Source organism: Heptranchias perlo, chromosome 7 (assembly GCF_035084215.1).
Source record: "Heptranchias perlo isolate sHepPer1 chromosome 7, sHepPer1.hap1, whole genome shotgun sequence".
Classification (NCBI taxonomy): Eukaryota; Metazoa; Chordata; class Chondrichthyes; order Hexanchiformes; family Hexanchidae; genus Heptranchias; species Heptranchias perlo.
Genome location: NC_090331.1, coordinates 69,952,901 through 69,975,012, shown reverse-complemented (window position 1 = coordinate 69,975,012; position 22,112 = coordinate 69,952,901). Strand labels below are relative to the sequence as shown.

The window sequence follows — 22,112 nt, the reverse complement described above, 5'->3', positions numbered from 1 at the left end:
CTCTGCGTGCTCGCCTGATCCGTGCCCGCTATTAATAATTGGAACTACATCCCCCAACTCACCAACAGTCCTACATTCCCCACCTTTCCCCTCCCACAAGACAATCAAATCGCCCTCCATCAGATTACACATTAGTATCCCTCTCAGCTCATTGCATGAATAAAAACCACCACCAAATGCAAAATCAAACTCTCATTTATGGATTAATAAATGAAAATATGCAAACATAACAGAACTATTCACCCTGTGCATTCCCTTAGTGCCTGTTGTCCGTGTGCCTTTACCTATCCTAGTGCTCCTACGAGGTGCTTCCCCAGTGGCTGGAGCATGGGTGGTGGAAGGCTGCTGGCCTTCAATGGAGGGACATCCAGATGGCCTTGGAGGATGACCTCAAGCAGCTCAGACTGCACCATCTCAGCATGGGCTGCAGCAGTCTAGTCTGGCTGGCAGTGAGGCAACAACAGGGGCACTGGCGGAGTGGCAGGGGTGGGAGCAGGAATGCTGTCGTCTTGAGAGAGGAGAGCAGGTCCGACTGCCATGGCGCCACTGCCACTCTCCCGGGGTGGCGCCTCAGCAATCCTGGTGATCGGCTGGAGAACGGATTGCTGGAGTGCTGTGATGCCCTGGAAGCCCCGTTCCACAGTGGTCCCCAGAGCCATGATAGCAGCAGTCTGAGCTTCCAAGGCAGCAGTCTGAGCTCCAAATGCAGCAGTCAGACCTTGAATGGCAGATGTTTGTGCTGCAATGGAAGCTGTGACATCAGTCATCAGACGCTGCATCGTGGTGGGTTCCACAGGTGCACTGATGGAGGTGACCACCCATTCCATGTTGGAAAGGATGGGCTCCAAGCTCTGCGCAAAGCTCTGCGCCAAGTTGGAGCTGGACCCCTCCATTCCCTTTCTCATTATGCACAGGCTTTCTGGCAGGCTTCCCAGTGCCCCAAGCATTTGTTGGTGAACGCCCATCAGCCGTCTTCTGTAGCCTGGCCCATCGAAGTCCCCATCTGACTCCTCTGCAGCAGAACTAGTGAGCCCTCGCCCTCCGGCGAGCTGGCACCTGTGGTATCCGTTCCCTCCGCCCCGGCTCCTGCGCACTTGTGCTCGGTGTCTCACCACATGCAGATCCCTCCTCTAACCTAACCTCTAAAGGACACGCAGTGTCAGTCTCTGAGCTGGTGAAAGCAAGTGTCAGATCAAGTGACGATGTGGCTTCAGTGTCCTCCTCCTCCTCCTCGGGTGCCGCCATGTGTTCTTGGGTATCTGCAATGACAAAGGGAAACAGGTTGAGTTGTGGAGTGGGGAGAGGAGCAAGTAAGAGGTGAGTGCTGACAGCATCTGCAGCACGTGAGTCAGAAAAGATTATGGGAGGAGGGAGATGTGGAAAAGCAGAAAGAGAATTAGATATGCAGAGGCCTCCTTGACCGGGACCTCCAGCGTGGCACATTGTGACGGCTGCAGCGACGGCCCTCCCAATGATCCGCAGTACCCCGTCCCCTCTAGGGGGGTGAGGACGTGTAGACTTGTCCGTCCTGCCTCAGGTCCCCCCTGCTGCCGGGTGTTATACGCCACCTTCTCCTGCAAGACAGAGGACAGTGTGTCAGTGAGTGTCCTGCAAGGTATGTGGGTGATGTGCCTGTCATGGCCGAATAGCTGCCAGTTTGTGTGACTTGTGAGTGGTGGATGTGTGGCCTGCAAGTGTGGTACTATGTGCGGGTGAGGTGCAGCATGCCGAGTGCAGCATTGCATATGGATGGGCAGTGTTTGTTGGTGGGTGGGTGATGGGGAGTGTGATACGTGGAGCAGTGGTGCAGTTGGTTGGATGTGCCACTTGACACTTGCATTCACTCACCTTGACCACTCGTGTCAAATCATTAAATTTCTTCCGGCAGTGCACCCACGTGCGTGGTGCAATGCTCCTAGCATTCACCTCCTGCGCCACAGACTGCCAATGCCTACGCAACTGCAGTCTAGAGGGTCTCCGGCCACCCTGCGGGTACATGCCTGCCCTCCTTTGGTCCAAGCCTTCCACCAGGGCCTCCAGAGCATCATCCGAGAATCGTGGAGCCTGCTCTCTTGCCGGTGCGGCTATTTGCGATGCCATTCTCCCTTCTCCTACTTGGCTGTGTATCTGCCATTGGAAATGTGCAGGCTGCTGATAACATGCGCTGTGCACGCCCCATTTCCAACTTCCTCATTCTCCGTGCAGCCTCTCAGCAGCGAGGGCCGCGCTTGCTGCACGGAGATTTCAGGGTAAGTATCAGGCAGCACGAGGTTCACATGCTGCCTGCGTAGGGTCCGTCAGGCAGCATGTGAACCTCGTGCTACCATCACCCAGAACAGACCCTTATCCAATTTTTCCCCCAGTGTTTCTAAAACAGCTCAAAAGAATGATGGAGGCAAAAAGAAAACCTGTGACTAGTGGAAATTTTTAAATAAAAAAACCCACAAAGTGCTGGAAATACATAACAGGTCTGTCAACACCTGTAAAGAGAAAAAAATAGGTTCATGTTTGAGGCGAAGGCCCTTCATGAGTTTTGTTGAAGGGTTTCCACCTGAAGCATTAACCCGTCTTCTGTGTTCTAGAGTCTGTGGGAGTAATTTTGACTTTGGTTGATGATGTAAAACGTGCGATATTGGATCAGCCGCCCATTATGCATTTCTCACAATTTTCAAAAATCGTGAGAGATATATCACGGGCGACTGATCACCCAAAGTCAAAGTTACCCCCAGTGTATTGTCAACATTTTCTGTTTTTTTAAAAAAAAGAATGATAATAACTTTTACCAACTGTTTTTTTTTCCTGTACCACTGTTGAGTTTAAAGCAGGATGTTAACATTATTGGACAATGGACTGGAACGTAATATAAAACCGGACAGTCTGAGGGGGACAAGATAACATGCATCTGAAATAGAGAGGTCACTGAATTAATGATGGCGTCTCTGCCAATATCAGCTAAGCTCCCTCACATTGTCAAGTCTGACTTTTGGAAGCCAGTTTCTTGATGTCGCCAGCATTTACTTTTTAGAAACAATGGCTGGGATTTTCCAACACCTTTCCACCAATTTTTTGGGGAGGATTGGGGTGGGTGGGTGCAGGAAATGGGCTGGGGTCACGGTCCCCCTGCACACTGCCCGTTTTTACATTATCGCATCTATAGTTTGAGAATCTGTGTTGAAATTCTAAAAAATGGACCAAGAGTTTAAAAATATTGGTTTTTGCCAAAGTTTCCTCATCCGTCATATTTTTTTAATGTTGCATCCCCATCCATTTTCCACCAGCAGTGACAGGTGACAAACGATATTCAAGTAACAGAAAATAGGTCATCCCTCGTGTTTTGCATCATTTGCATCATAGCAACACGAGAGGGATGCTTGTTTGTCTCTCGTACCTGGCATTACTACGACAGTGGGAACTTAAAGTCTAAAGTCCGGATATTGTGAACAATCAATTGCAAAGGCTTTTGCCAAATTTTATTTAAAAAAATATATTTTTGCAAATCTTCAACCAGTAGCAATTTCAGCCATGCTTTGCTGCGGCAGGCCTCCGAGATAGATAAGGTACAGATCAAAAACATTCTGACTAGGAGTAAAGGGGATGGATCAAAGTCAGGGGGTGTATGGATAAATAGAGAGCTTAGAATAAAAATTAGATTTTAAAAAGAGACCTACAATTCATATATGGGGGGGGGTGTTAACACAGAGAACAAAACTATAATAATTATAGAAAGAATGCAAATAGAGCAATTAGGAAGACTGAGAAGTAGTCAACATTAAGGGAAATAGCAAGGGCTTTTGAGCGCATAAGGGATTGTTAAAGAAAGGGTGGGACCATTTAGAAATGAAAAGGGGACATCTCGGACTTGACAGTGAAAGAATGGAGAAAATGCTTACTAAATATTTTGTATCAGTTTTTACAGAGGAAGGTGAAAGTGCGACCGCAGGACTACCCGAGGAAGATGCATCACTGGAGATAAGTATTCAAAAGGACGCTCTACTAAAAAAGCTAATGGGATTAAAAACAGTAGGTGTGCATCCCAGAACACCAAGGGAAGTTTGGGAAGAGGTTTTCAGAGGCACTAATCATAATTTCCCAATAATTTTGTGATAGGAATTGTGCCAAAGGACGGGAAGGTGGCAAACGCGAACTGCCTTTCAAAAATGGGGTACAGGATAAGGCAGGAAATTATATAGGCCAATTATTGATTGTGGGTAAACTGTTAGAGTCCATGATATGGGATGAAGTTGGTGAACATTTAAGGCATCGGCTAATCAGGGACAGTCAATGTGGGCTGATCAAGCTTGACTAATTTGATTACATTTTTGAGGAAATCATTAAGTGTAAAGATAAAGGGAATGCCATGGATATTGTATATATAGGCCCTGATTTTAACTCAGGGCTTGTGTGGAGTGAGGAGACCGGGGCGAACAGCCGGCTCGCAAGACAGCGCTGGTGCGAAGCACGGGAGATTTTAATTCCTGAGCTTCATCTGCAATGATGGATGTTCGACTCCCGCCCAAAGCCGGCAGGAAGCACTACCTAGTCGGCAAGCTGGACCGGGATTTCGGGCGGCAGGGTATCGCTGCTGGGGACCCCGAGGAACAATCCCCGGAAGTCAGGTAAGTGTATAGGAGTGGCTCATCGGGGCATTGCAGTTGGGGGTGGGGGCGAAGGAAATCCAGGGCACGGGAGGCCCCAGGTCTCCCTGTGAGGCCCAGAGGCAAACTCCTGCACCTCCTGGCCCAGGAGGAAATCAACCGAAAAAAATCTAAATTACTTTTCCTTCCGAGGCCTCTCCTGCTTGCCACCAGGTTTCACTGGCTGGTCCGGCACTGTGCACGACTTGCACAATCTCCAGTTAAAATCGTATCGGGGTCCTAATTGTGTCATAGGACCCTGACTTTAACATATTCATGAGGCCACCAACTGCCTTTCCCAAATCCAAAAAGCTGCGTTTAAAATAGCGGCAGATGGAAGCACAGCGGGAACGCAGAAGGAAGTGCGCGACTGCCAATTTAACACCCTGTCCACCCCGTTCCCTTCAGGCTGGCTGGGTTAAAATCAGGCCTATAGGTTTTCAGGTGTCTGGTAAGGTGCCCCATAAACGACTTGTTACAAAAACGAAGGAACATGGTCTAAAAAGGAATGTAGCTGCACGTATAGAGGGATGGCTTGGGACAGAAAGCAAAGAGTAAAAGAAATAGACGTTTTATCAAAAGTAGCTGTTGAGGAAAAGATATTACATCATTTAAAAGGGAATTTGATACGTATTTAAAAAGGAAGAATATAAAAGGATATGGAGAAAGGACATTGAGATTATAGTAGATTGCTCCTATTGAAGAGCTAGCAACTGTACAGATATGACGGTCTGAATGGCCTCCTTTTGTGCAAAAAGTTCTGTGATTCAATGATTACCACCATCTGCCTGTTGAGTACCATGAACTCACAATTCACAATGTATCCATCAGACTTCAGGCTTTAGATTCCAATATGTCAAAGTATTTTTTTAAAAAGCCAGCCATTTCTTACCACTTTTTCTGACCTTAGGGAGCAATCAGGGATTTACAAACAGTTGGCAGATTTCCCTCCAACCGACCTCAGGACTCCTGCTCTCCTGCTCATCCTGGCCCACAAGCAGTGCAATAAAGGCACTCACCTCATGGATCCGGCCCTTCCTGCCTGCTTTCACCTGATGCGAATCAGAAGCGATGGGAAACCAGCACAAGTAAGGTTAAATTCATTTTACTTTTCTAATACACAAAAACTTAAGTACCTCAACTATTTCAATGAGGTACGTTGACACTTTAAGTATCGGCCTGTTGGCTTTAAGTGGCGACAGGACTGCCTGATGTCTGTTGTACTCATGTATCAAAATACACCTGGGTCAAACCCGGAAGTGGGTGTGTTGGAGCTTGGATACGGTCCCACTCCAAAAAGCTGTTGTTTTAACCTCCCACCCACCTCCAACCCACCCATTCATGGGGGTTAAAATTACCCCCCTTAACTGCAGAATAATATATTTTGAGTGGTGACTAGTTTAATATTCTTGTTCTAATACAACAGTGGATCCTCCAAGTTACCAGATGAGACCTACTAAGTCTGTCCTAAAACTGTATCTAAAGAGCTGTAATGATGCTGAGTGAATTGAACAATATTGAGTGAATTGTGAGTTACAACATCAAACAAGTTTTCTGCCAAGATTTCAAGCTAAGTGGTACACCTGAGTTACTGAGTGCAGGAAATCGAATCTCAAGTCATTGGGCTGGGAGCTAACAGACTCTCTCCTGGCAGTCAACCAGTCCAGCTCCTTGGGCATGTTTCGGCACAATTAAATAGGACCTCCGCCAAAATCACCATCATCTCCCGGGCAAAGAGCCCCGTCATAAACTAGATTTAGATTCATTTTCATTCATCACAACCTTGGTAAAAGAACAAGTCAATGTTAATTACACAGCTTAAATTGACAGATGTTGAGCACATTAAAAAAATTACAAGCAACAGCCAATACATTTACACAGCTCACACAGCTCATAATACATAAATAACAAGTACACAGGACTGTTGAGTAAATCTAAGGATATATAAAATCTAAAATTAATAACTTCAAATGTCAACTTTAAGTCAGGTTCAGAAAGAAATATAAAATCACATGAAAGCCCATGGTCTGTTCACGAGGGGCAAATAATTTATAATGGCTATAGTGTACGGGTATAATGAAAGACAAATTGAGTTTGGAAGTTATCTGGTATTATTTTTGGAATCACCCCTTGATATCTTATGTTAAACAATGATTGTTCTTTAACAGATAATGCAAACAGAGCACGCAATTTTTTTATTTGGTTTATAAAAAAGTTATTTCCTCTCTACTTCATGGCGAATCAATGGGACATTACTGTGCCTTAAATCTCTTTTTGCACTGATGAGATGCCAGCTCTGGATAGATTCCACTTTCATTATCCCCTTGACAAAATAGGATGTTGTATTTGACATGCATGTTCCAAACCAGACTACTATTGAGAGGTTTCTTTCAGTTAGTCCAATTTGTTCAAACTACTGTAATAAATGAACACTGTTATGAACAGACTTCATGATTCTATTAAATGCTCCCAATGTAATCTTGTCCCTTTAAGATTCTTTACCATCTCAAAGCAAGCATTGAACTGTCATATTAAAGTGCAACGTATGCCACAAGAGCTCAACTCCCTTAGGGATTATTAAATCCACTCACAGCAAAGCGACACCAACCCTTTGTGTCGCACAGAGTTTGTGCGCCTAATTCCCTCTGTGGCGAGTTACTAATCTCAGCCATGCGATCAGCTTCTTCACGTCCAACGTGCTGATCCCCAACAAGCTTGCAAAGAAACATAGTGTCATCACCAGTGTGAGAACGAACAGCACCTCAAGCCCCTCCAATTAATTTCCCTACTACTGCCGGGGCAGTACTGACCTGATTTTCCAACTGAATTCAGTCGGAAAGGTCAAGGCAAAGCGGCTGCTCTGCAGCATGGCTGGACTGTGATCCAGTTGCAAAACACACTTATACTCAATTATATATATTACTTAGTCCTTCCTACACCCGTGGGGGAGAGGCACTGAATGGAGATCATCTTTTTCCTCCGCAGGGAAGAAGGAGGCCCTGTCACCCACATGCAATGTTGTGCACTGCCAGCTAAACAACAGCCCCAATATTTACGGGGAGGTGGGGAAGGAGCGGGGACGTGTGTTTGTGGGGGGGACACCGGTAAATGCTAGGAACGCAGAGGTCCTGCCGAATTTTAATGGCAGGACCTCTATCATTTTTTTTACTCCATTTCCCACTCAGCAGACGGCCAGATTGAGGGGCTGGCCGGCAGGTGATCCAGTGGTAGACGGCTGCAGCCGAGGACTGTTGGGGACGTTCCCTGGCAACCGGGAAACATCATGAGTTGGTGGGGCGGGGTGGGGAGAAGTCGGACCGGCAACTGGGAGGGAGGGGGGACCAGGAGAGATCGCGAGGCTGGAGGGGGACGGTCGGCCGATCGCAGCAGAAGATTTGCTTGAGGGACGGGGGGAAGCACTCCTGCTCCTCCTGGCCCACGAGCAATGCCATAAAAAGCACCTCCCTGGGAAACTCGGCCGGCTCGCGTTAAATTCAAATGGCTGCCAAAATCTCAGGAACGGAGCCTCATTAACATATTATAATTACATACCCGCCTCTCCAGAGCGGGTTATTTGGAACACCCCCAGACCCACTACAGTTAAAACGGAATTAGGCGCGTTCGGGGCGGGTTGGGGTTGGGTTTCCCAAATTTGCCAACGTAACCCCACTGACCCTCTCCTGCCTGTCGTGGAGGGGTTAAAATTCCCCCCAGCATCATTGGTAAAGGCTGCTAAAGCTACTATTACTGCTTGCACTTAGATGGTGCCTTTAACATAAGATAACAACAAAATATCAAAAAATATCTCATGGAGGCAAAAATAACCAAATACCAAGCAGCAGTGAGATGAGAGATGGTTGGGATAGCGACCAAACCCAAGATCAAAGAGGTACGTTTTGAGGAGATTTTGAAGAAAAAGAGTAAGATTGTTAGGTGGAGAAGATTGGAGATAATGTCCCAGAGTGTGGGAATGAGACAACTGAAGACATTCAGTTGAAGATGGAACATGGTCCAGGGAGACCCGACAGAATATTAGGAAAGTGGAACAAAATTAAAAATAAATTTTGTGCATAAAATCTACCATGAGACTTTTGTTTTATTTTATTTTGGGGCAATAAGTTATCAGTGAAGTAACTGTACATGAAGTTGAATTCTTTATGTAGCTGTAATGTTTGGACAATTAGACATGAAAATCGGCGGTTTCTCTACTAGGCAGCCAAACAGTAATGTCAGTTTTACGCTCAGCGGCAAGTTGAAAATCTACCTAGTGAGTCTGAGACCACTCAATTAATTCTTATTGTCTCAGTTTGAAGTGCTATCCGAGCAGCAAGATACCACAAACTGGTCCATATAGCTTTAATACATATCTCCACATAATCTGGCTGCTGTGGTAATTTTAATCCCATGTCAGCTGGATTTATTGACAAGGCAACATTTTTAATATAAATCATACCAAGATCATTTGTGAATGAATGGTCAGAAATTCCAAAACATGGCACAGAAAAATAGGACAACCTCCAAACCTTATAGAAAGGCAAAAAATGTGGCAACATGCCATAAAAAATGTGAGCTACTACAGTTAGCTACTACTGTAACTACTGTGAGCACGTGGTGAGAGGTACGCATTTCCAGCAGGTAGCAGTAGAAAGTGATCGAGGGTTGGAATCTGGGCCATTTTCCCTGTCCTTAGCCCAGGGTCATTGAGGCCATGTGTATGCTCCTATCAGCACCCTAGTTAAACCAACTGAGCAGAGACCAGGGACTTTTTTAAAAAAATTTTTATTCGTTCACGGGATGTGGGCGTCGCTGGCAAGGCCGGCATTTATTGCCCATCCCTAATTGCCCTTGAGAAGGTGGTGGTGAGCCGCCTTATTGAACCGCTGCAGTCCGTGTGGTGACGGTTCTCCCACAGTGCTGTTAGGAAGGGAGTTCCAGGATTTTGACCCAGCGACAATGAAGGAACGGCGATATATTTCCAAGTCGGGATGGTGTGTGACTTGGAGGGGAACGTGCAGGTGGTGTTGTTCCCATGCGCCTGCTGCTCTTGTCCTTCTAGGTGGTAGAGGTCGCGGGTTTGGGAGGTGCTGTCGAAGAAGCCTTGGCGAGTTGCTGCAGTGCATCCTGTGGATGGTGCACACTGCAGCCACAGTGCGCCGGTGGTGAAGGGAGTGAATGTTTAGGGTGGTGGATGGGGTGCCAATCAAGCGGGCTGCTTTATCTTGGATGGTGTCGAGCTTCTTGAGTGTTGTTGGAGCTGCACTCATCCAGGCAAGTGGAGAGTATTCCATCACACTCCTGACTTGTGCCTTGTAGATGGTGGAAAGGCTTTGGGGAGTCAGGAGGTGAGTCACTCGCCGCAGAATACCCAGCCTCTGACCTGCTCTTGTAGCCACAGTATTTATATGGCTGGTCCAGTTAAGTTTCTGGTCAATGGTGACCCCCAGGATGTTGATGGTGCGGGATTCGGCGATGGTAATGCCGTTGAATGTCAAGGGGAGGTGGTTAGACTCTCTCTTGTTGGAGATGGTCATTGCCTGGCACTTATCTGGCGCGAATGTTACTGGAATCTTCCTGGTCTGCACGACATGGCTACTCACTGGGCAATCTTGCCTGATCTATCATTGGAGCCTACCTCTGCGACATTATGCATATGTTATATACTTTTTATCTATTAAATCTGCCCAATGTTAGCTACATGGAAATTAATGTAGAGCTTAGTGTTTGGATTTAAGACAGGCTGGGAGAGCTGACGACATGCAGATGGACTATTGTGGTGACATGGCTTACTCTGGTTTTACTTTTGAGATCACGTGCAACAACTCGAGGAGCAATTTTTAACTTTTCCTGTGTGAGTCGGCACTAACGCTGTTACATAAATAACAACCGGCTGCATTTTGTACCCAGTCCGGCTTCTCCACATTTGTTGCTAAAACATCAGCATAGATTCAAACTCCCTGCACTCCTCTAAGGTCACCCCATGATCACGTCTCTTGCACTCGGTGAGACAGATTAGTGGTCAGTGGGAGAGAGCCAGGGTAGAGAGAGACCGAAACAGAGGGAAGAAGCAAAAATCACATTGCTGTGCACTTTAATAAAAAAAAAGAGCAAATGCTGAAAATCTGAAATAAAAACAGCATTCTGATGAAGGGTGCGCACCAAAGGGATGAGGACCTGTTTATTCTTTCTAAATGCTGGTGTGGCCCACTATGTATCTCCAACATTTTACACAGCATTACATCAACACAGAAACAGGCCATTCAGCCCTACTAGGCCGTGAGGTGTTTATCCTCCATAAAAGCAGTACTGCTAATCCCATGTGCCCACTCTGTTCTCTTATCCCTTTATCCCACTTTCCTTCTACCATTTATCTAACCTAAATGTTGTAATGGTCTCTGCCTCAATCACAAACTCCAGTATTGCATTCCCCAGCCACACAATCCTCTATGTAAAAATTGGCTCCTCACTCTCTGTCCTAAATCTCTTCCATTTAATCTAGGTTATGTTCTGGTACTTTTGTCCATTTTTAGTTTTTGTTTTTGCCGCAACACAAGTCGTGAAATGTTGGCGATCACCGAGTTTAAGTTAAAAGTTCCATTGCACCGTCACAGCTTGTTTTCACATATCACAGACAACCCTACTAGGTTTCGGTTTTCACAGAAAAAAATGGATGGAATCAAAGAATATGGTTCCCAAAATATTATAATTTACATTTAAAATTTATATTGTGGCTTTAACATGGAAAAATATTCCAAGACGCTTCTCAAAAGCATAAGGAAAATGCATGCCGAGCCAAAGGAAGAAATATCAGGAGGGTTGACCAAACGCTTGGTCAAAGAGGTGGGTTTTGAGGAGGGTCTTCAAGGAGGAGAGGCAGGTGATGTGACGGAGGGGGTTCGACAGAGAATTCCAGAGCATGGGGCTCAAGAGGTTAAAGGCACAACCACCAATGATGGGGAAAAGGGAGCGGGGGTGCACAAGATGCCACTAGTCAGTGAAGCGGAGGAGGGAGGGGGTAATTGAAGGACTGATGGAGATTACATAAATAGGAAGGACTGAGGCATGGATGGATTTACACACAAGGATGAGAATTTTAAATTTGAGTTGTTGGGGGACGAGGAACAAATGTAGTTCATCAAGGATGGGTGATTGGTGAGAGGCAGAATATAGGCAGCAGAGTTTTAGATGAGCACAAGCGTATGGATGGTGGGGGATGGGAGGCCGGCAAGGAGAGTGCTGGAGTAATTCTATGGAAAATCGAATCTGGAGGTGACAAAGGCATTAATGAGGGTTTCATCAGCAGATAGGCTGAGGTAGAGACAAGCAATGCAACAGAAATGGAAGTATGCAATCTTTGGGAGATGAAGAGGATAAGAGATCTGAAGCTCATCATGGGGTCAGAATGGACTCCAACATTGCAAACAGTCTGAATCAGCCTGACACAGTGACCAGGGAGGGGAATCGATTTGGTAGCAAAGGTCCAGAGTTTGTGGCAGGGGTCGATTTTGATGACTTCAGTCTTCCCAATGTTTAGTTGGAAGAATTCAACCTCATCCAAGATTGGATGTCAGATAAGCAGTCTGAAAGCACAGAGACAGTGGAGGGATCAAGAGAGGTGGTAGACAGGGAGAGCTGGGTGTCGTCAGCATGCATGTGAAAGCCAACCCCATAGCTAAAGAGAGGCAAGAGCTTAAAGCTGTTGGGCAGCATATAGATGAGGTAGGAGCTAAGGATTAAACCACTGGGGTCTCCTGAGGTGATGGTGCAGTGGTGGGAAGAGAAGCTATTGCTAGAGGTGCTCTGGCTATGATTAGATAAGTAAGAGTGGAACCAAGTGGGACAAAGTAGGGAGAATGTCATTTGTGACTTTGGTTAGAGCCGTTTCAATGCTGAGGGAGGGGCAGAAACCTGCTTCGAGGGATTCAAATAGGGTGTTGTGGGAGAGGTAGGCATTGTTCGGAGTGGTAAGAACACGTTCAAGGAGTTTGAAGAGGAAAGAGAGGTTGGAGATGAGGCAGTAGTTTGCAAGGACAGAAGGGTTGAGGTTTTTTTTGAGGAGGGAGTGAAGACAGCAGTTTTGAAAGGTAAGGGTTGATTGCTCAAGGAGAGAGAATCATTTACAATATCAGCTAAAATGGGGGCCAGGCAGAGAAGCTGGGTAATCAGAAATTTAGTGGCAATGGGGTTAAGGGAGCAGGAGGTGGGTCTCATGGATGATGAGAGCTTGGTGAGGGTGAAAGGAGATGGGAGAAACTAGGAAAGACAAGGATTCAGGCCATGGGACTGATGGGAGATTTAGCTCAGTGGGAAATGAGAAAGGGGGGAATCAGCAAAGACAGCTGAATGAATGGTCTCCACCCTGGAGATGAAGAAATCCATGAGCTCCTCGCATTTGTTGTTAAGAGTGATGGATGGAGGGGGTGGGGGTAATGGTAAAAATCCCAGAATCACACTTTAAAAAAAACAGAATTTAACTCATTCAGCCATTGTAAACCAGCAGCCCTGGTTGTAGGACTACAATAAAGACTTTTTTTTTGAAGCTTTTGCTCATTTTCTAGCATGCCATTAACAATGTATCTATGCATCACAGTGCTCCAAACTTGCTTCACTTCAGTGGCACAACGTGGAATTATTCATCACTATGAATATTTCAAATATACTTTGACTGACTTTCTCCTTGTCACCGCACCAGAGGAATTACCACACATGGTTGTATGAATTAATATGATCACCATCCTCTCCCCCTCCTCACATACCCCACGTGAGGAAGGGTCTCTGGCCTCTACTTTTAGAGAGAACATGCCAATTATGGCGTAATAGCTTCATAATATTGTATCCAATGTGATTTTAGCCATGCTGCTGGGAAGAGTGGAACTGGAAAGTATTAAAACATCATTGGCTGTGCTTGCCATGTCAGATTAAAGGTAAATTTCCTGTTACTGTATTAAAATAATGCAGTTTAAGAAACTTTGTAGAAAGCCACACTTCAATGGATCTACTGTTACTTTCTGACTAGTGACTTTAGTCATTACATTGATATACAGGAAGAGCCTCTGAACAGTGCTGGAAGTTCAGATTTTATATTGTATGATGCCTATAAATGTATTCTTTCTAAATTACAGAAGTTGAGTAAAGATTAATGAAGTTGCCCAAACTACATGTTAAAACAGTTACCATTATTTTTGTACCACCATTCTGAAGTGATGTATTGAAATTTCAGGTGTAAAGAGTTTTCAAGCTGAACAGTGGAACCCTTAGTGTTGTCTTGTTTGATTTGTCAGCTCAACATACAGCTTGAAGAGGAAGTGGCAATAACAAGGTGATTTTTTTCAGAGAAATGTTCATTATTAAATATGTAAGTAACTTTTTGAGGGGTGGAACAGGATGTTTTATAGAGATTTCTGTTCTCTTACCCATTTAGAGACAACAGTAGACAATAACGCCTGACTGGTTAAATTGCAAGATTGCTGAACACTAAAATGCATGCTGCAGACTGGAAAATTAATACGGAGGTTTCACCCAGAGAAGGTGATTCTGAACTGATTTACACTAGACTGTAAGTTTCATACCACTTGTGATTTGAATGGCTTCACCTGCGTAATGTTGATGTGAACTGGCCTACTAGAATAACTTCAGGGTTAGGGGTGGGTAACAGCAGTGGGCATGGACCTCAGTTGGTTTGGGGCAAACTGAGAACTATAAGGGAACAAACACTATCCTTATTTTCACTAGTGAAAAATGAAGGAAATACACAGGTAATGAGGACTTCAGAATGAAGCTCAATAGAAGTAGACAAAACTGTCCCAAGAGAACAATACCTCTCAGAATTCAGTACATAAAATACCTGCACATCTGATATATGAGTGTGCAATTTACAGAGACGCCGATTTCAGGAAATACAGCAGGATGAAGTGCCTATTGGAGTATGGCAATCAAATCAACCTTTTCTAGTGTTTCTTAATATTGGGCTAAGGGAAAGTAACAAAAAATGGTACAGCTTTTGTCAGTGGATTTCTGATACCTCTCCGAGGTGTATGCACTTTCACTTGTAATGGATTTTCAAAGCTGTGCACTTCAAACGATGTAAGTGATATTTTCAAGCCTCTAGGCTGTTTCCTGGCACCATTTCCACTGCCAAATGTTATTTTCAAAATTTGGTTGTCCGTAAATCACAGAGGCAAAGGAGTTGAAAGTCCTGTCGTTGCTAACTTTAGGGTAAGAAGTGGTAACCTTTTGCTCACATCTTTTCATTTGTAATGGATTTTCAAAGCTGTGCACTTCAAACAATGTAATGGATATTTTCAAGCCTCTGGGCTGTTTCCAAATTCTTTACTAAAATTAACAAAGGTGGGAATTACAGCCCCAAAATGATTTCTACAGATTCCTGAAGTATTTCGAAGGAACAACGAAGAGAAGGACTTTACATATTAAGAATAGTCCCGGGTCACAGCGTTTTGGTTTATAGTAATAATTGAAATCACCCACAATGCTGTGACATAATTTACACTATTCCTGCTGTTTGGAGTGATTGTCCCTTCCCCCACCCCTCTCGCCCCTCCCCCCCCCCCCCCCGCCTCCCACACCGCAAATGAAGCAACCACTATGCAGCTGAATGAGGTCTATTACTTTTTTGTGACATTGATAGTGAGCTTTTATCACCTTGGCTCAGTGGTAATACTCACACCTCTGAGTCAGATAGAATCATAGAAAGGTTACAGCACGGAAGGAGGCCATTCAGCCCATCAAGTCTACGCTGGCTCTATGCAAGAGCAATCCAGCCAGTCCCACTCCCCCGCCCTATCCCCGTAGCCCTGCAAATTTTTTCGTTTCAAGTACTTATCCAGTTCCCTTTTGAAGGCCATGATTGAGTCTGCCTCCATCACCCCCTCAGGCAGTGCATTCCAGATCCTAACCACTCGCGGTGTAAAAAAGTTTTCCCTCATGTCACCTTTGGTTCTTTTGTCAATTACCTTAAATCTATGCCCTCTGGTCCTTGACCCTTCCGCCAATGGGAACAGTTTCTCTCTATCTACTCTGTCTAGACCCTTCATGATTTTGAATACCTCTATCAAATCTCCTCGCAACCGTCTCTGTTCCAAGGAGAACAACCCGAGCTTCTCCAGTCTATCCATGTAACTAAAGTCCCTCATCCCTGGAATCATTCTAGTAAATCTCTTCTGCACCCTTTCTAAGGCCTTCACATCTTTCCTGAAGTGCGGAGCCCAGAGCTGGACACAATAATCCAGTTGTGGCCGAACCAATGTTTTATCAAGGTTCATCATGACTTCCATACTTTTGTATTCTATGCCTCTATTTATGGTGATGGGTTCAAGCACAACTACAAAACTTAATCTAGGCTGACACTTCAGTGCAGTACAGAGGGGATGCTGCATTGTCAGAGGTGCCATCTTCAGAAGACATGTTAAACCGAGACCTCGTCTGTCCTCTCAGGTGGATATAAAAGATCCCAAGGCACTATTAGAGGAAGATCAGGGGTATTCTCCCAGTGTCCTGGCCAATATTTATCCCTCAGCTAACATCACCAAAACAGATTATCTGGTTATTGATCTTAATGCTGTTCGTGGGATCTTGCTGTGTGCAAAGTGGCTACAAAACAACAGTGACTATATTTCAAAAGTAATTCATTGACAATGAAGCACTTTGGAACATTTGAGAATGTGAAAGGGGCAATATAATGCGAGTTTGTTTTTGGTAAACACATTGACGTCCAATTACTCATGTTTTCTGCTGATGGTCACTTACAGCCTGACATTTTGCTCCCCTCTGATGTTTGAATCATCTTTTATTTCACACTTCCTGGGGCATCTTGGCAACTCTTTTGCATTTAATTTAGTTGCAACCTTGTCCAAACATGGCACCAAGCATAACAGGCATAGCATGGATTTGTATGCGTTATCTTCATTAGTGGATATTACTATAGATTCCTGATTTTTCAGACACCAGTCTGAACTTTTTCCATTTTGCATCTTGAGATGTTAGATATTAACATGGCTAAATTGAACTATTAAAATTGTGTCCAAAGTGTAAATACAGATGAAGTACATGAGAGGTTAGACAGGAATGGACAATGAAGGGAGGCAGAATGGCAACACATGGGAAGTGACAGAATTAACAAGTGGGATTCCTCTGTTCAAAATACATTTTTTTTCATCTTCAAGATGAGGTATGTCACTGCTGGGGAATGAGGATTTTCTGGTTTGAGGGCTCAGCGTCAGCATTCTGAGCTCAAGTATAGCGTAGCCAACTCCCCCTGTTCTGCTACAATAATGTGTGTTCACCTCAACCTCTAAAGAGCACCCCCACTGCACCAGAGTGAGACTTTTCTAATTCTCTTACCAACGATCCATACAGCCTTTGAGTGAGACTCCTATTTAATACCAATATGTGTTGAATTACAGGCAGATTGTACTGTGGGCCTGCACCTATAAGCAGCTATGTTGAGCCTCCCCAAACTCACCTCATGTAGGACAGCTGGCAGAAAGAGAAGATTTTCTTAGCAACAGGAATCAAACTTAATATCCAGAAATTGAGAGACGGGAGCAGCACCCCTCCCCCCAACCTGTGCTCCGCAGAAAAGGAAAGGGGGGAGGGGGCACTTAAAATGGAGCGGGGGGCATACCCACTCAGTTCCTGCCCCAAACTAGCCGACTGCAATTTTAAATTGTAGGTGGCAAGGACATCTGCCCGAAGTCGGCGGCATCCTCTTCAAACATGCAAAGCAGGCTCCAATTACATCATCGGGGCCTAATCTGCTATTTTAACCTGAGAGCTGAGCGAGGAGGGCAGTGCTGGCTTTCCCGCCAGGCCAAACCCGGCAGGAACAGGAGTCGGGGCCAGAGAAGGCCGAGGAAGGTAAGTTTTTAAAGTTTTTTATCCTCCAGGCCCCATAAGGAAACCTTGGGCCTCCACTGCCCCGGGCTTTCCACCCGACCCCCGATCGGGTTCCCGTCACAGCCACTTAACCTTGTGCCGGGGACCGTTCCCGCAGTCCCAGGTGGCGGCCTCTGAGCCTCATGATTAGAACTGTCGGGCAGCCATTTCCTGTCGACTTCCTGGCCCTTTTGGTCGGGAAGGGGCATGTTAATAAGGCCCGGTGTTAAAATCGGCTACGCCTCCCTGCTGCCGCTCCCAGATTGGCTGGCAGCTCACTTGGCCGCATTCCCACCCGGGAGATAAAATCGACCCCACTCCGTCACCCCACCCCTAGAAACTCAATTGTCAACATACATTGGAAAATGTTTTCCAGCTATTCTATTTACATATTGTAAAAGACACAGACTTTAGGATGGCACAGTTACACAGCAAGCTGGCATATGTACATCTTGCTCCATGGAATATTGTTACATAAGTTTGCAACTTCTGATTTCTGATCTGATCATTTATTGACCCCAACCAAGAGTGGAGGCCAGGCCTCGACACCTGGAGCACCAGAAAGAACAGGCAGGTGAGTCACTCAGGGTGTGCTAACTCTCTGCTGATGGTCAACACATGAGCCTCATCAGTAGAGGCCTGGCCTCTCAGGCAGGAATGAAAGGTACCTGAAGAAGAGTAATAATGAATCTAATACAGTATTGACATTTCAACAGTTCAACCGTAGATTCCTTGAAAGCGTTTACTGTCCGACCTGCCTTCTGAGAGTGGGTTGGTCGCCCACCCCTCGTCCCGCCTCCGTGAAAACCTGAAGTGGGCGGTTTGGGGGCGGGTTTTGGATATTTGAAACTTTTACTGGCTCCACCCTGCCCCCAACCCACCTGTTTTTCCAATTTAAAATCATGCCCATTGTCTCATTACTGTTTGTGGGACCTTGCTGAGTGCAAATTGGCTGCCACATTTCCTACATTACAACAGTGACTTCACTTCAAAAGTAATTAATTGTCCGTAAAGCGATTTGGAACCTCCTGAGGTCACGAAAGGCACTATATCAATGCAAGTTCTTCTTTTCTCTTCCTTTTTTGGGAGGAACGTGTGCGCCCAATACAAGAAGTGACCATGTGAATGGATGGATCAGAGTATATTTGTAGTCTATTCGTTTTAGTTAATTGGATCAAATTCCGGCATAAAACCATTTAATGTCAGTGTGTGTAGCAGGAATTAAAGAATAGATTACTATTAGCAATGATAAAGTACAATGTATGCAATTGGCAAAGCCTTTCATAATTACCCTTTAAAATGTTCTCGTCTTGACTGCATGAGTGCTTTACATGGATAATACAGCTGCTGTTCAGTAAAAGCAAATAACCTTTTCAATCCTGAAAGATTTTTTGCAATTTATAGGATATAGTGACATGCTGCACAATTCTAGTGCATTATTAATGCCTCCTGTACTAATGGAATTCATTGCACAGTAGCACTGAACATTAGTACTCAAGCCACACAGTGGAAGATGAAGGTAGGTTTGATCCATTCTCTGCTCAGTTCCTGGTCTGAGCCACACTGAGGGAAGCGCTGTCCTTGAAATTTCCTGATGGTTCGAAATAGAGCTCTATTATTCACACAATGAAGAGGAAAGTGCTGTATAGTGGAACGCTAGTACTGGCACTGTATGTAGTGTCATCGGCACAGGTAGGAGTAAAATCCACGACAGACACCTTTAAAACAAAGGGATGTATACACATCAGAATTTCAAAACTCTGAGCATTAGAGAGCGAGGGCGATGTATTTGTGGGGGTTACTTTTTGCCAGGTGTATTCAGTAACTGCATTTACTACTATGCTTCCTGCAAACATTTACTGATAGTGGGTTTGGTCTCCTTTCTGATGTGCAATTGCTACTAAACAATGCTTTTTAAAAATTGATTCTAGTATTTTGTAAATGAGAGTCTAATGCGAACTCAGCTATCTGGGGGACATAATCATTTTTCAATAACTTCTGCATTGTTTGCTGATCACAGTCCTGACCCTGGCTGTCTTGGCTTTCTCCTGACTGGCTGGAGTGTCAGGTATAATATCGAGCCTGTCACTATACCACGTGCTGATGTGGGGAGAGTTTCCAGCAGATGGGGACACTCATCTACTGCCATCTACTCCAGTCAGACCACGCTCAAACTGCTGGACCTTGCCGGGTGGGAGTAATATTATTCTACTTGAAATAACAAAGAAAATTTTGGACTCCCAGGAGTGATCACAAGGCAGTTAGAAGGCAGCCGAGCTCACGCAATGAATCCCAAGGGCAAAGTAAGACCTTGTATCTGCTATTTTTTAATAGTATATATACTGGAGCTGGTGGAGCAGTTTTATTCCTTTTTCACATAGCTCTTTTGAAGTCATTCATGCAGCTGATCTGGATTAAAAGGTTTGGGGAAGGATAGTGAGGAAATGGAATAACTAAATCAGAGATAAGAGATATATGGTTGAACTCTGTTTTAATAATAATACTGTAAGGATCATGATCTCATTACAGTAGGTTTGAGCAATAATCATAGAATCATAGAAGTTTACAACATGGAAACAGGCCCTTCGGCCCAACATGTCCATGTCGCCCAGTTTATACCACTAAGCTAGTCCCAATTGCCTGCACTTGGCCCATATCCCTCTATACCCATCTTACCCATGTAACTGTCCAAATGCTTTTTAAAAGACAAAATTGTACCCGCCTCTACTACTGCCTCTGGCAGCTCATTCCAGACACTCACCACCCTTTGAGTGAAAAAATTGCCCCTCTGGACCCTTTTATATCTCTCCCCTCTCACCTTAAATCTATGCCCCCTCGTTATAGACTCCCCTACCTTTGGGAAAAGATTTTGACTATCTACCTTATCTATGCCCCTCATTATTTTATAGACTTCTATAAGATCACCCCTTAACCTCCTACTCTCCAGGGAAAAAAGTCCCAGTCTATCTAACCTCTCCCTATAAGTCAAACCATCAAGTCCCGGTAGCATCCTAGTAAATCTTTTCTGCACTCTTTCTAGTTTAATAATATCCTTTCTATAATAGGGCAACCAGAACTGTACACAGTATTCCAAGTGTGGCCTTACTAATATCTTGTACAACTTCAACAAGACATCCCAACTCCTGTATTCAATGTTCTGACCAATGAAACCAAGCATGCCGAATGCCTTCTTCACCACCCTATCCACCTGTGACTCCATTTTCAAGGAGCTATGAACCTGTACTCCTAAATCTCTTTGTTCTATAACTCTCCCCAACGCCCTACCATTAACGGAGTAGGTCCTGGCCCGATTCGATCTACCAAAATGCATCACCTCACATTTATCTAAATTAAACTCCATCTGCCATTCATTGGCCCACTGGCCCAATTTATCAAGATCCCGTTGCAATCCTAGATAACCTTCTTCACTGTCCACAATGCCACCAATCTTGGTGTCATCTGCAAACTTACTAACCATGCCTCCTAAATTCTCATCCAAATCATTAATATAAATAACAAATAACAGCGGACCCAGCACCGATCCCTGAGGCACACCGCTGGTCACAGGCCTCCAGTTTGAAAAACAACCCTCTACAACCACCCTCTGTCTTCTGTCGTCAAGCCAATTTTATATCCAATTGGCTACCTCACATTGGATCCCGTGAGATTTAACCTTATGTAACAACCTACCATGCGGTACCTTGTCAAAGGCTTTGCTGAAGTCCATGTAGACCACGTCTACTGCACAGCCCTCATCTATCTTCTTGGTTACCCCTTCAAAAAACTCAATCAAATTCGTGAGACATGATTTTCCTCTCACAAAACCATGCTGACTGTTCCTAATCAGTCCCTGCCTCTCCAAATGCCTGTAGATCCTGTCCCTCAGAATACCCTCTAACAACTTACCCACTACAGATGTCAGGCTCACCGGTCTGTAGTTCCCAGGCTTTTCCCTGCCGCCCTTCTTAAACAAAGGCACAACATTTGCTACCCTCCAATCTTCAGGCACCTCACCTGTAGCTGTCGATGATTCAAATATCTCTGCTGGGGGACCCGCAATTTCCTCCTTAACCTCCCATAACGCCCTGGGATACATTTCATCAGGTCCCGGAGATTTATCTACCTTGATGCGCATTAAGACTTCCAGCACCTCCCTCTCTGTAATATGTACACTCCTCAAGACATCACTATTTATTTCCCCAAGTTCCCTAACATCCATTCCTTTCTCAACCGTAAATACCGATGTGAAATATTCATTCAGGATCTCACCCATCTCTTGTGGTTCTGCACATAGATGACCTTGTTGATCCTTAAGAGGCCCTACTCTCTCCCTAGTTACTCTTTTGCCCTTTATGTATTTGTAGAAGCTCTTTGGATTCTCCTTTGCCTTATCTGCCAAAGCAATCTCATGTCCCCTTTTTGCCCTCCTGATTTCTCTCTTAACTCTACTCCGGCAATCTCTATACTCTTCAAGGGATCCACTTGATCCCAGCTGCCTATGCATGTCATATGCCTCCTTCTTCTTTTTGATTAGGGCCTCAATCTCCCGAGTCATCCAAGGTTCCCTACTTTTACCAGCCTTGCCCTTCA

General features: G+C 45.0%; 1 protein-coding gene across 1 annotated transcript in view; it reads right to left on the bottom strand.

Annotated features, from left to right (window-relative positions):
• The window catches only part of kcnh3 (potassium voltage-gated channel, subfamily H (eag-related), member 3), a 617,557-nt gene that overhangs the window by 577,577 nt on the left and 17,868 nt on the right, over positions 1-22,112 (bottom strand). The gene's annotated exons all lie outside the window — the stretch shown is intronic.